Raw genomic sequence first — 16,355 nt, forward strand, 5'->3', positions numbered from 1 at the left:
CATCTGTGGGGCAGTCTTGAAGGAAAATGTTAGCATTTTTGTGTGTAGCAATTAGTGGGTGGGACTTATCTCCTGAAAATAGGTGCCTCATGACTAAGAAGAAAGTAATACAAGGGAAAATGATTGAACTTCTGAGAATTGTCTTTGAGTATTTTAAAACCAACAGATGCAGGTGGCAGAGGTTCCCTGTTCATAAAGAAAGATAGCAAGGGGGGATTTGTCATGCTGAGCCTCATTGAAATGTTACTTAATGTTGGATTAGGACTACATAGTATCTTTCACATTTCTTGTTATTTCTAAATAGAAATTTGTTCAGGGACATTTGAATATAGAATTAAGGATCAATGCACAGAATTTCTCTGGGCATATACCCCTGCTCTATGAAGCCCATTACATATAAGCAGGACATGCCTTGGCTTTTGAGTCTTCCTGCCATTTTTAGTTTGGAATCCTTGAATTGTGGACAGTTTGTTCAACTGTATAAACTACTCTTTTCTTAAATATCTAAAGTGTCAATCAATCTAGAGTGAATACTGTTTTTTTTTTCCATCTGTTTTCTTTTCATGTCTTCGTCTTCTGAGCTCAACATTCACCTGTTTCCCAAGGACTACTAATTTCAACTACAGATAATTCTCTGAATTAGCCAAATTATTGGGTATATCTTCCAGAAGAAAGGAAAGGGTAAAAAAAAAAAAGCAGGAAAACCACTTTTTTATGCCAAAGTATGACTGACATTAAGCTGTTTAAAATAAAATAAATAAATTTAAAATATATTTTTTTAACTAAGGGATGCTTCTTTTTTTAAAAATCTCATTACAAAAGCATTTGGATCAAAACATCCTATGGAGGAGCAAGAGATACAGTTCCACAGTTAAGAGTGCTTGGTATACACTTGTGAGGCTTTTTCATAGGAACATCATAGGCTCAAATTGGTAATGAATAAAGCAGAGCTCAAAAGATGGCTCAAAAGGTGAAAGTACTTGTGGGGTAAACCTGAAAACCAAGCTCTATCTCCAGAAGCTACATGGCATAAAGAGACAACCAACTCTGAAATGTTTTCCTCTGACCTTCACTGGTGGGTCATGGCACATCTATGAACCTCCCTGCCCATGTTAATAATAAATAAAATGTTTAAAAAAGTGAAATTCACCAAGGTAGGACACCTGCTAAACCTTGACCCACACATTGGCTTTGAGAGCAATAAATCCTCCATCTTTTTTTCTCTGCCAACTAAGAAAGCCATAAGATTAAGACTATAAAGTGAATGTTTGAAATGAAAAATCTATATCTGAATAATTCTTCAAACCCAACTCTGACACTGGATTATTAAATAAATTATTGGGCTGGGGAATAAATAGCCTCAGAAATTTTGAAAGAACAATTGTAAATTCCCAAAAGAGGTTCACTCAGTCATAAAATAGTCATCCAGCTAAGATGATGCTTTAGATTAATACATCTCTACATCTTCTCTGCTTTGAAAAGATTCACAAATTATCACAAGAAAGTGTGAGTGGATGGGATATATAAAGCACAGAACAGCTTGTGAAAATCACCGTCTGCACTAAATCAAAGACAGAATTAATAGAGCTGTTAGTAACTTTCTACCTTGAATACATACATATATACATACCTACATATGCATGTATGTAATAGAGCAAGTTGAAAATAGACTATTGCTGTTAGATGAATATTTTTCATTCTCCCATGCTATGTATATAGCAGGACTATGTTTCAAGCCAACTGTCTGCAGTTAGGTAAATCTAAGCTTAGATTACACCAGTGAGTTCTCTTTAGACCAGCATTATTTGGGAACTAGACCATTGTAATAGCTATTCTTGGTTGTCAACTTGAATAATTCTGGAATTAACTAAAACCTTAAAATGGAGGGCACACTTTTGAGGAATTTTTGCTTAATTTGAAGTAGGATGAACCACTTATTCATCCTATCACCACCAGTTTCACCTTTACCTTTCCCAGCTCCCGGACAACAACCCTCTCCTACAGAACCACTCCTGCTTCATCTGCCTTCAGAAAAGAGCAGGTACACAAGAGACAACAAAGCAAAATACAATCAATGGATGGAAAAGGAAACATAACAGTAAGAAAAGGGTCCCAAGGGCAGACAAATGACACTGTGGGACTACCACAGTAAGGAGTTCCACAAAAATACCAAGAAAATAGCCACATCATAAACACAGAGGTTGTTAAAGACCCTTGCAGGTTCCCTGCAAACTACCTGAGTCTCTGTGAGTCCATATATTCCCTACTTAGATCATTCAATGGGCCATGTTCTGCTGGTGTTCTCATTCCCTCTGATCTTACAATCATCCCACTCTTTCCTCCAAAGGACTCCCTGAGCTCCAAGGCGAGGTACCCAATGAGGACCTCCAAAGTAGACTCTCTCCACAAAATATCTAGCTCTGGCACCCTACATCTACTCCCATATGGTGCCAAAGAAAGCCTCTCTAATGATAACTGAAGAAGGTACCCATCTAAGAGTATAGCAGAATATTGTTAGGAATCACTTCATTTCATTTTTTTTTAGACCATTCATGTCTGACTGTTCCTTAAGTCTCTGAGTTATTCAGTGTCCCGTTGCTGACCATCCAAACAGTGTTGGGCATGGGCTCCTTTCATGGAGTGGGCCTCAAGTTAAATCAGACATTACATGGCCTCTCCCAGAAACTATGCACTACCATTGCTCTAGCACATCTTGCAGCATCACAAATAGTAGGTCAAGGATTTTGATATTGGTTTGATGTCCAGTTTTTTTCTTTCAAGAACCTGCAAAGTACCTGCCTATGTGAGAAACCAGAACGTAGTGGTGAAGGCTACATGCAGGCACCTGCTTGACCTCTCCACATACATTAAACAGCGTGAATGTTGTCCTCAGCAATGGGACCCCGCTGTTATATTGCATAGATCAATCCTCTGTCCTAGTATCACCCTGACTTGTTTGGGGATCCCTACAGGACCCTCTCAGAAAACAGATCAAACAAATACAACCCAGTGCAGTCATATGGAGTCCTGCCTATTGCGATGACCAGTTAAGACCTCAAATCCCCATTACTAGAAGTCTTTCGCTAAGATCACCCTTGTAGATTCAAGGAAGTTTCCACACACCTACAATGTCTCCGAATTACAATCCTTTCTCCTTCTATTCCATCTCACCCCAAATCTAGTCTCTCTAACTCCCAACCCACCCATCCCAACTCTTCGTATAAAATCTATTCTGATTCTCCTTCTCCGGGATATTCATGTGTCCCCACTAGAGCTCTACTCTTTACCTGTAGCTTGGTTAATGTTACTTAATAGTTAATATCTATTTATAAATTAATACATATAGACATATATACGCACTATCTCTTTCTTTCTGGGTCTGGGTATTACATTACTCATGATTTTTCCCCTTATTCTATCCATTTGACTGCAATTTCATGATATTATTTTTTAACAGCCAAGTAATATTCCATTGTGTAAATGTATCACAATGTCTTTATCCATTCTTTTATTGAGGGACATTTGTTTCCAGTATCTGGATATTATGAACAAAGCCATGTATGAACATAGTTCAACAAGTGTCATTGTGGTAGGATGGAGTGTTCTTTGAGTATATGCCCAAGAGTTGGTACAGCTGAATCTTGAGGTAAATTATTTCCAATTTTCTGAGAAACCACTATATTAATATCCATAGTGACTAGACAAGTTTGCACTACCAATAACAATGGATGAGTGCTCCCATTGCTCCACATTCTTGTCTGCATGAACTGTCATGTGGATTATTGATCTTTGCCATTCTAACAGGGGTAAAAGGAATCTCAAAGTAGTTTTGATTTGTATTTACCTGATGGCTAAGGATGTTGAACATTTCTTTGTTTCTTAGCCATTAGAGAGTTCTCTATTAATAACTCTCTGTCAAGATTTGCAAAAAGGTTTTTAATTGGATTGTTTATTTTGTTGCTGTTGTTGTTACTTAGCTATATTGGAGCTTATTGAAGTTATATTGGATCTTAACCTTCTATTGAATGTGAAGTTGATAAAAATAATTTCTTATTAATGTAGGCTGTCACTTTGTGCTATTGACAGTCTCTTTTGCCTTAGAGAAGATTTTCAGTTTCACGAGATCCCATTTGTTAAGTGTTGATTTTAGTGCATGCACTATCAGTGCTCTGTTCAGAATGTCTACTTCTGTACCCATATGTTTAAGTATATTCCTCTCTTTCTCTTCTATCAGGTTCAATGTATCTGATTTGATGCTGAGTATTTGAACCATTTGGACTTGAGTATTTTGCAGGGTGATAGATATGAATCTCTTTACATCTGTCTGTGTTTCTGTTTTTATTTACTCGTCAAACTCTTTGACTTGATACTCATTGCAGGAGAATCTGCTACAATTAGGTACCCAGTGAGTTCTTCCTGTCTGGATATAGAAAATTCCTTCCAGATTTGCTGTCATTTTCTGTGATCTTAATGAATTATGAACATATGCACTTACAGGGCCCCTACCCCACATGTCTTCAGCTCTGATTATCAGCTTTTCCCGTTGCCTCTGGGCCAGAGATCTCATTTATTTGAAAACTGTTCTTGGAAAGTTTCTCCCCACTCCACATTAATGTATCATTAATAGACCGTAGTCATTCAGACAAACAGCCTATTATGCAACCCCAACAGAGGGAAAAATCATTTGCTTTACTGTTAATATAAAAACTTTTATCTTTTCTGACAGTTTTATTTAGAAAGCATCAGCTTTATTTTAATTTGAATCTAATGATAGCTTTTAGAAAACGATGTGAGTAAGTAGGTGTTTGGAAGAACGACAGCTGTCATGAGATCATGGTGGTTTCTTTCCAGGAGCATTTATTGAAAAGATGCAACTCAGATCCAGATTATCACTGTTGTAACAGTGGTTAATTATTCAGAGCTGGCCACATGGTGGCACTTAATAAATGGAAAATTTAAATGAAGAAGGCCTATTTGTTGTTGTTTAGCATTTCCTTTTTTAGGCAGCAGGTACTTAAACAAAATCTCAAAAATCCCAATGCCTTTGAACACAAAGTTGAATGTTTTAAAGAGGCAAAAAGGCCATTGCATTTGCTAATGATGGTAGTAAAGACCTGAAATGAATTCAGTGCAAGGTGGACCAATGAACTATTTTTGGTTTTGGTTTTTTGGTTGTTATTCCTTACTGTAAACTTTTGTGTTGATACCAAGAATAAAAATATTTGTAACATTTCATGACCATTGGACTTTGGAAATACATTAAAGAAATTAAGGATAATTACTGCACTAAGTTTTCAAACACATTTTCATGCAGTTCAAAAGCATTAATGATGTCCAATTTTGCAGTCTATATTTGCCTCAATCCCTGACACATCATCTGACATCAGCAAACTTGCTGTGGAGTCCCACTCCTTATGAAAAGAAATGTTATACTGAGAGCCAAGGATGCAAAGACTGTGGGAGTAGTTTTAGTCTTAAGAAATCCATCGATAAGATATCTGAAATAAATTATCATAAATTGATAAATTAATAATACTAAGTGGTAAAAAGATTACATTTTTATGTCCAAGGAACATAAAAGAAGCTTAGAAATGAACAAGTATTGTGGAATATTATTTTAAGATGTGTTACATTTGTTTATGCTGTGGAATTTTTTTTTTTTTAGTTTGGAAAAGATGTGTTGCATTTTTTATGTTTAACTCTATGAAGCTGTGTTTCTTTGTGTGTCTATAACACCTGATTGGTCTAATAAAGAGCTGAACAACCCATACAAAGGCAGGTAAAAGGATAAGAGGGACTGACAGGTAGAGATAAGAAATAGGAGAAAAAGAGGTATCAGGAAGTAAAAAAGATAAAAAATCAGGACCAAGGATCAAGAAGAAGGAGAGGAGGAAAGCAGGGTCCAGCCACTCAGCCACATAGAAAGTAAAAAAAAAAATAGAAAGAAAAAAAGCACAGAAGGAAAAAGTAGATGGCATAATTTAAATTAAGAAAAGCTGAGCAGAAACAAATCAAGCTAAGACCAGGCATTCAAAAGAAACAATAAGACTCCATGTATATAAAAGAGTAAAGAGAAAAAAATTAAAAGAAAACAACCAACAATAAACAAGTAATAGAAAATTATAGTTAGACTTTATCTCTGAAGCTTTATTTCAGAAATTCAATGACAAGAATTGAGAAAAGCCAAGCTCCAAGAATAAACAAGAAAGTTGTCTTGGTGTTGTTGTTTGTCTGGGGGTGGGGTGATTACTGCTGTCATGAGGCTCTCTTCAGATGTCCAGTAGAATATCTGTCTCCAGTCATGAATTGCATGAAGTATTGTTCCTGATGCTGCTGACAAACTCTAGTAATATACACTATGTTCGTATGCTATAATTCTACTACTGGGAATTAAGTGAAAAGAAAATTTTATGTGTGTTCTTTTTCTTTATTCTTTCCTTTAACATTACATATTTTTGCTATTTCTAAGACATCACCTGGATACTACTTTAATGAAGAAGGGCTGTTTACCATTCCACCCTAAATATTTTAAACTGAAACATTTTAACAATTGAGCTTCCCTAAATCTGAAAGCTGTTCCCATCTAAAAGACCTGAAATTTTTTGTTAATTATTAGTTCTGTATATTTGATTTTGTCAGGATGATCAACACAACTTCAAGCCATGCTAAGCAACTTTCTTGGGAGCTTTTATTTTTGTATTCACTTAATGAAGCCTTGTAAGACACGTCCATTCTGTTTCATAGTTTTTAAACAAACAAACAAAAATACCCAGAGTATATTCATTTCCAAGTAATTAAGAAAAGACAATTCATGTTAATGGAAAATTTTACACTGGGTTAATATTGAATTCTTAACAAAATGTACTTTGATAATTAACCTAAATGGAAATTTGCTCAACAAACATCTACTGCACTGGGTGGGATTACATGATGATTATTCTTATTTGGATGATGTAATTTGTATGCAATTTTGTACACCTACATATATATTTAATTTCTTTTTGTCTGTTTGGCTTAGGTGTAGTTAATTTATAATTGTACTAAATGATCCTCCACTTGGGTAGACTGGACTCTAAGCTTTGTGGTAGACATTGAGAGCAGTAAGAGTAAATTGGGAGTGCTGTTTTCTTGATTCAGAGACACAGTCATCTCACTCAAATTGTTCCACCCAGCCATTGAACATCCACATTTATTCCAAAGGTGAGCAATTCCAGGGCCAGAGGCAGCAGATATAGAAAGTAGAGGAGTGTGTCTTCCGTCCTGTGTTTTGGAATGGATTCTATATTTACATGCATGTGGATATCAAGCAATTGCCTTTGTTTATTTCTTCAGGGGATACATTTTAATGTTGCTCAGGGTTCTTGAGAGGTTACATAAGTAGTTAAAGATTCCTAAATCTCATTTGATTGCATTTAAGATTGTTTTCCTCCTTTATTTTTTGTTTGGTTTTGTTTTCAAAATTTGTTTCCCACTACTTTGGAAAGTGAAAAAAAATTCAAGTTTATAGTTTTCTGTCTTAAAGAAACTAGCTATTTCCTGATAATGCACGTATTGTTTAGTAAAATAAAATACTGACTGGAAGAAACATTTCTGAAGGAATGGGTTATTTTTAATGTAAACTTCAGATTTCTTACAGCAGTCTTCAAGGGAAGAAAGTGACTGGAGCCCTTTTATATGTGCTGCTGTATTCTGAAAGGAATTTTCTTATTTACAGTTTAGAAATATGAGACTTGCTAGAATGCATTTTTAAGACACTGTATATAAACCACTTACTTCTAATAACAAGCAAATGATGCTGCCCTTCATCCCAATTTCACAGGTCAGGGAACAGAAATGAGAAGAAATATTCTTAAAGTCTGCCTGGCTCTAATAAAGCCTGATACTTTGAACAATCACTCCATGAAGTTTTTGTAAAAACAAATGCTTGAAAATGGTTAAAGAAAGTCTACCCTCCCAATCTATCTAATTTTTTGCACATGTAAAGATTACAGTCTTTTTTTCTAATTCTCTCCTTATATAGAGGGAAGTATCACAGGGATTAAGCTTCATTGGCTTCTTTGCTCACAGTTGGACTAAATTTGCATTTTAATTTTAGTTCTCCCTTTTTCTGGTATTGATCTAGAAGAAATTTCTTAATTTTTCTAAGCATCTCATTGTTTATGTATGAAATGAAAAATGACAATTCTTATCTTCCTGTTTGTTTAAAAGATAAGCTTAGATATTGCACGTAAAACATTTTTTAGGATTCCTTTAATAGGAGGAGCCCTTACTATGACAGTTAGATGATGTAATTTTTAATCTGGGTGTGCCTTCTGACTCCAATAGCACAGTTTCTTATTGTCAATCACTGACTCTAAACTCTTTCTTTAGTCTGTAGTTCAGAGCTCTTTTCAACACTAGGTCTTAATGCCAATAAGGTTGTGACTACATGTCTGAAAAGAAGCATTTATACCTACCATGTCCTGAATGGGCACAGTAACTGATTATGTTAGAAACATCCTAGATCATTCAAAGGCACCTCACAAGAGTCACACTGTTGATCCAGTTCTCCAGTGCTCCCTTTGTCACCAGTACCATAGCTAAGCCAGACCCATACTTCTAGTTCCCTGCTGACTTCAGTCTCTTCTTTCCTTTTCCTACTCTGCCATGATACAGAATAATTATGATTATTTATTCTATTTACCTTTCATATAATTGCCCTCCTTCTTGTTTTGCAGCATTCCTTGAAATAATATGTTTCATGAATGCACAAAGTTTATTAGGAGTCAAGAAGAAAGTAGGAGAAATCTTTTTGTTTTACAGTTTATTTCTTTCTCAAAATATTTATGTATTATTATATTATATTTTACTATACCAGAGTAACATAACATGGGAGGGTGCCTCAATCAGTGAGGTGCCTTGCAAAAAAGTGTGAGAATCTCAGATGTTTCTCTAGTACTTACATTAAATGCAGGCATCACGGCATTCATAACTTCAGCCCTAGGAAGCCTGATACCGGAAGATTCTTGGAGTTTGCTTGTCAGCCAGTTTAGCCAAATTAATAAACTCTGGGTTCATTGACAGACCCTATATCAAAAACTAAGGTGGACAACAATTAAGGAAGGCATCAATGTTTCCACACACATACGTATGTACACACATGAATATATGTATATGTACACATATGAAAGCAAAAAACAACATAAAATAGTATGCCTGTGTGCTGATCAATGTTACATACAGATCAGCTCTGCTAACCTGTAGCGTTCTTATTTATCCTATTGATCTGAGTATTCTATGAAGGTATTTCTTAGATGAGAACAATATTCATGTTGGAGTAAGTCTTATTATCATCAGTAATGTGGATGGACTTCACATTGAAGACTCGAAGAATGATACCAAACCCTCTACTTAAGGAGAATAATCTTTTGTTTGAGCAGACTGTTTTTAGATGTCAACTGTGATATTAAAATGTCCAGTACCTTGAAATTTTCAGACTTGACAGCACCACAATCATGTGAACCAATGCCCTAAAATCTCTGTTTCAATTCTCTCTCTCCCTCCCTCCTCCCCCCATCTCCTGTTTCTCTACAGATCATTAAAATGTATATAACATGCTCAAAAATTTTTTCTTCCATTTTAATTGTATGCTCACATCTTCTACTTACAACTTTAGCGACTACTGACATCTATATACTCTAACAGGAAAAGTCTGACATGAGACATGATACCTACCTCATTCACTAATTTCTGAACTGTACACCACAAAATAAGTAACAAATGCACAATCTGTGCCACATACCACATACCACATCTATTTCCTCTTCCCAGGGGCAACCACTCATCTCTCTCTCTCAAGGTCCTTCTTGTTACCTACCTCCCTAGGGATTGTGGATTGTAGCCTGTTTATCCCTTTTTATGTCTAATATCCACTTAGGAGTAATGTTTATCTTTCTGGATCTGGGTTACCTCACTCAGGATGGTCTTTTCTATTTCCATTCATTGGCCTGCAAACTTCAAGATGTCATTGCTTTTTACTTCTGAGCAATACTTTATTGTATAAAAGTTCCACATTTTCTTTATCCATTCTTTGAATGAAGGGCATTTAGGTTTTTTCCAGGTTCTGGATATTATGAATAGTGCTGCTATAAACATAGTTATGGGAGCCCACAGAAATGTGTCCTACCCACCTTTACTGAAGGTCAGAGAATTTAAACCTATCTTGCTCTTTCAAGGTTATTGACAGGAGGTATGAATTAAGATGTGGCTATAAACAAGATATTTTGAGCAACAGTATAGTTACTTAGTGTTTTAGGCATGGATTTGGCCCACAGAGGTAGATCTGCTCCATCCTGAACAAAAGTCAGAGAATTCAAGGTGATTCCTGCTCCTTCAAGGCTATGACAGGATGTTTGACTCAGGGAATGGCTGCTTACAGGATATTTGGTCTAATGGTGTAGTTGCTACATATCCTGCCTGAAACAACAAAATGCTTTACTCAGGATATAGTGGTTTGATATTTCAAGTATTGAAGTAAGTATTGTTTTTGTTCTTTGTGTCATGTTAAAGCAGTCTTTTGCCTTCTCCCCCTTTTTGGATTGGGGTATAAAAGCATATAAAAATAAATGCAGTCATATTCAGCATTTACTGGATTACTGTCTCAATTCTATCCTTTTTCTCTGTATTTCTTTTTAATCTCTGTTCCTCCTACCTAATTATTATAATCCACACATTCTTACCCTGAAATATATTAACCCAGTTGAATCTAGACACTGACACATTGTTGAGCAACTGTCCTTGTGGTATGAATGTGTGTCTTTTGGGTATATGACCAAGAGTGATATTGCTGAGTCTTGAAGTAGATTTGATTATGTTTTCTGAAAAACCACCATACTGATTTTCAAAGTGGTTCTCTTACCAGCAATGGAGAAGTGTTCCCCTTACTCTCATCATCTCCAGCATAAACTGTCAACGGTGTTCTTGATCTTAGCCATTCTGACATGTATAAAATGGTATCTCAGAGTCATTTGATTTTCCCTGATGATTAAAAATGTTGAGCAATTATTTAAATGACTTTCAGCCATTTGAGATTCTTCTGTTGAGAATTCTGTTTAGATCTTTATCCCATTTTTAAAATTTGATTATTTTTTATGTCTAGCTTTATGAGTTCTTTATATATTTTCAAGATCAGCCCTTTATCAGATGTGGGATTGGTAGTTATATTTTCCCATTCTGTACCCTGCTATTAGTTCTTGTTGACTGTGTCCTTTGCCTTACAGAAGATTTTCACTTTTATGAGGTTTCATTTATTAATTGTTACTCTCAGTGTTTGTGATAGTGGTGTATATATAGGAAGTGGTATCCTGTGTCAATCCATTCAAATATAATTCTCAATTTCTTTTCTGTCAGGTTCAGTATAACTGGATTTATGTTGAGGTCTTTGATCTACTTGGACTTGAGTTTTTTTTCATGGCTATAAATATGAATCTATTTGAATTCTTCTACATGTTGACATCTAATTATGTCAGCACCATTTGTTAATGGTTCTTTCTTTTTTCCATTTTACAGTTTTGGCTTCTTTGTCAAAAATTTATAGGTGTTCATTGGTGTGTAGTCTAATGTCAGGGTCTTCAACTCAATTACATTGATCAACATTTCTGTTATTATGCCAATACCAAGCTGTTTTGATTACTATAGCTCTATAGAATAGCTTAAAATCAGGAATGATAATCCCTTTGGAAGACCCTTTATTGCACAAAATTATTTTAGATATTCTGGGATTTTGTTTTTTTATGAAGTTTAATATTGTTTCCATATGAAGTCAAGGGTTGCTCTTACAATTTAAATTAACTAATTTCTATTAGTCTTACCTTTATCATTTGGCTGCATGGCTTCACCTATTCTCTAGCATATCTTGTTCCTCTGGCAGCTGGCTCAAACCTTTCTTAACTCTGCCCTTCTTTTACACTGTATCACCATTTGGATTTCCTGTCTAAACTTATTCTGTCTGGCTACAGACCAATTCAGCTTTATTGTTAACCAATGAGAGGAATATATATTCACAGCAAAGAGCAGTATCATCCCACAGCAGTTCCTCTCTTCAGAAATTACTAAACCTTCCCCAACTACTTAGGTAATCCTTTCTGATCCCATACTGTCTGATATATATATATTTCATCCAAAAAATTCTATCTATCAGCATTCTTCTTCATTACGCTGTGGAATTATTTTCTATCAGTATTCATTCATTGTACTTAGTGTCAAATTACAAACAATGAATATTTTCTGGTGTATTGTTTACTTTGACCATATCAACAGTAGCAACACCATTATTTTACTTGTTTATTTTAAAGTAAAATTGCTTTAACTCACAAATAAGGAGTTTTTCACATAGCTGCTTTCAAGAAGTCATTCTGATAATGTGCTTTTTCTAAGACTCTGTACGTCTCAGTGAACTTCTGTATAATTAGAACAGCCATTACAAAGCCATGAACATTGATTAGGGGTTTAAAACTATCTATTACATTTTTATTCATTTATTCATGGCAAAAAAAACTAATGGAGTTTAAACTAGAAAAAAATTAATGGTGTCAAGTAGCTGCTACATTCAGGTTTTCTTGTCTTTAACCTAAAATTAGACCCATAGAACAGTCAATTACAATATAGTCCAGAAATAAATTTGTTTCCTAAGACCAAAGTCAGTTTCCACAAAGACTAAAAATCCATCCAAAGGGGAAAAGGGTGTGTTTCCAATAAACAGTAAACAGTCCTGAGATGAATGGCCAGTGATAATAGCGAGGAGAAACCGTGCTATACATCTTACATCTTACTATATATATATATATATATATATATATATATATATATGAATACTTCTTAGAACATATGTCCTACTTTCATTTCTATTGCTTAGTAAGCAGTCTAGCTAATAGGGACTTAGTGGAAAAAAGTGTTTTTTTGGATTTTAACCACTTTGGAAATGTCAAGGCATGAATTCAGGCAGTTAGTCACATTTCATCCATAGTTAAAGGCTATGAGAGGATAAATACATGCTTACTTGTTATCAGCAAGTTTTCTTTCTACACTCACTGTTCAGAACCTCTGACTTTGTAATGGTGCCACAAATAATGATCTGGGGCTTCTTATACTGACTATCATGACAACCTCCTACAGACAAACCCACAGGCCACTCTGATGAAAAGAAATTCTCATCAAACTTTTCCCAGTGAGTCTATGTTGTATCAAGCTGACAGTTAAAATCAACAATCATAACATATAAAACAATAATCATTAAAGAAAAGCTTAAGTAAGCAAAATTACTATTATTCAAAAGTTATTCAAAAGATCCTGTTAGGCCAGAAAGTAAATAAGCCTTAACTTAAAAGAAAACATTTGCAATCCATCAAACTTAGACTCAAATCCCAAATCTCCCTAGACTACTATAAGTCAAGCATGTTCATGGAGAGACATGACAAAATTCTTGCAACAGGTCTGTAAGTCCTTTCATGTGTGGACTTGGAGTGACACTGGAAGGCCTTAAATCTCATCTGGGAAGGCTTTTCTAAGAACTCATCAAACCTGTCTCCTTTGATGAGTTGTATCTGAATAGGAAAAAGTGTTTTAATTTCTAAATTTGAAATAACAATTTTTGATGTTTTTTTATCTTGTGAAAACTAGTAACTACTATCAAAGTAATCCATTTCAATATAAATTCACCTCATTTAAAAATCACTGGCATCACTCTATGGGCTTTCAGCAAGAAAGCTGATTTGCTGCCAGATGAGTGGGAAATAGGACCACCCTCAGCAGTTTCTGGTAAACATTACTTTGTTGCAGTTAATGAAAGTGCTTTCCTTAAATTTAAAAATGACAAGATATACCATTCATTTTCACTGGCTATTGCAATGTGAAGGGAGCATTTTAAGATGGTAGAAAATGATCCTTCAGAAGGCATAATTGGGCAAAAATAACAACAGGTAAGGGCATGAGGTGTGTAGTTTCCTTGGCACTGGAATTCTGTGTCTGCACCAAGTACCAAAGACTTGCCAGCAACACTGGCTTTCCTTCACTTCACTGGAAAAATGAAATAATTGACCCAAGCCACCTCACAGTTCCTCTCTGCATCTAGAATTCTGTGATATATGATTTGTCCCAAAATCTTTGTCAATATATGTCCTCTCTTTTGTAATTTTAATAGATTAAAGAATGTATACTTCTTTTTTCCAGGCACTGTTCAGACTTCAAACTAAAGAAGCTATTTTAACAACACCAAAAATATCAAATCAAGTACCCGCTATATTATCATGGATATCTAAGTTTAGATGAACTGTTTCCCAGGCATAGCAGTGTGTGTCTATAACCCTTGGCATTAGGGGTGGGGAGAGGAGCAGAGACAAACAGATCCCTAGGGCTCAATGACCAGATAAATCATTTCAGTGAGAGCATGTCTGAAAAAATAATAATAACTGCTGAAAGAAAACACATAAAATAAATCTCTGGCCCTTTCAGGCACATACCTACATAGATGTATGTACACACACACAATACATAAACCTCACACACCAACATTAATTTTAGATAATACTATGATACTATTAGTACATTATTTGTTCATAGGTTTTCTCAAAGAGTGAATTATATCCACTCTTATTCCTGAGGCATAGTATATGTTACAAAACCATAAATCATATTATAGTGAGATTAATTCTAAGAAGAAACAAGTGACATGCATTGCATTTATTTACAAATTAGTTGTTATGAGTTTATTTTTTATCCAGAGTAATTGCATTAAGTACAATAAATTTGTTTTATATACATGCAGGCATCACACTCTTCTAGAATCTGGCATTTGTATTACATGAGTAAATGGCCACTAGCCTTTATTCTTATTTTCCAGAAATAGTCACACAAATGAATAGTCACAAATTAACAAGCTATATATTGGGGGGGGGGGGGATCAGGTACTTTTGTTTATTGATTTTGTCTCAATATCAAAATACCTAATTTCTTTCCTCTGGCACTTACCTAGTAATTTTATGTAATGAATACTTTATTAGCTGCCAGTGACCTAACTGGAAATGACTGTAATCTGGGCTTAGTGCTTGAGGAGTGGATGTAGTATTCAGAGAAACTATCACTTCTTTTAAAATGCACTCTGGTGCTGTTTGTATCTCATTATCTCCAGTACACAAAATTAAAATTAATAAAACATTGCAATGAATTAAAACTGAAGGATCAAAGCATCAGGAAAGCGGGGCTTAGAAGATCTTGAAGGATATCATCTAGAGATCTACTAGGTTTCTTAAGAACAGAACTTTTTTGACTTCTATAGAGCTGTAAAAGTAGAGTTAGTATTCAAGCAAGATTCCAGGTACAGATATTCTTGGAACCCGATAGGCCATAAGTCAATGTTAATAATGTGAATTTGCATTGTTTGACTTTAGGCTAATGCTCATCTCTGTCTCCTGAATCCTTTCTTGTACATTTTTTCTGTGAGATAAGAAATCTACTCCATGTCACGTTCCTCTGTAGTACAATGTACACTTTGTCCAAGTAGTCTTTTTTCTCTGCTCTGAATATATTCTCCCAGTGCCACCACAGTGAGGTCCCTGAGTTCTGTCTTTGAGCCATAACCATCCAGTCTTCCTTAGGCATTGCTTGAAACACCCTGGCTGTCCCTCATTAAATGAAACCTTAATGACAGTGAAAATCACAGTATGATTTGAGAAAAATTCTATCTACATCTAGCCCTGTTGCTAGCAATGAACGACTAAATGTCTCTAGTGGGACACTCCATTTCCTATATTTCATCATTGCCACTGTTGCTCCATCAGACTCTGATTTACTTCCTAGCTAAAAGATTGTTACTATTTCTTCTGGAAAATCTATACTTACTTGATAGGCCTTAATGACATGCATTAACTTTCATGTTTAATTTGCAAAATTTTTATTCTAGTCAAATTGGACTGTTGCTTTTGTAGCCTCTACATTGAACCTTAAAGATGTCATCATACTGCCTTCACCAAGAACATTTTTCCTCCTGACTCAAGAAGTACCAATCACAAGCAATTTTCACCTAAAATTTAAGCCCCATTCCTCCTAAAATTTTCCCAAGTCATTGTGGAGCACAATCCCTTTCTTGTTCATGGTGACATATCAGCTCATATTTCAGTGATGCACATAACCATCTTGTATGCATGTATTTTATACACTAATGCATTCTTTAATTGCTGAATCCACAGCGGATTAAGTCATAGACTTTTAAAGAAACATAATATAATGATGTAGAAATAAGATTTATCATGGATATGAATGAAAGAAGACCATTCAGCCTTATTAGAATGTGATTTCCCAAGCCCACACACTTACAGACACAT

Source organism: Arvicola amphibius, chromosome 11 (assembly GCF_903992535.2).
Source record: "Arvicola amphibius chromosome 11, mArvAmp1.2, whole genome shotgun sequence".
Taxonomy (NCBI): domain Eukaryota; kingdom Metazoa; phylum Chordata; class Mammalia; order Rodentia; family Cricetidae; genus Arvicola; species Arvicola amphibius.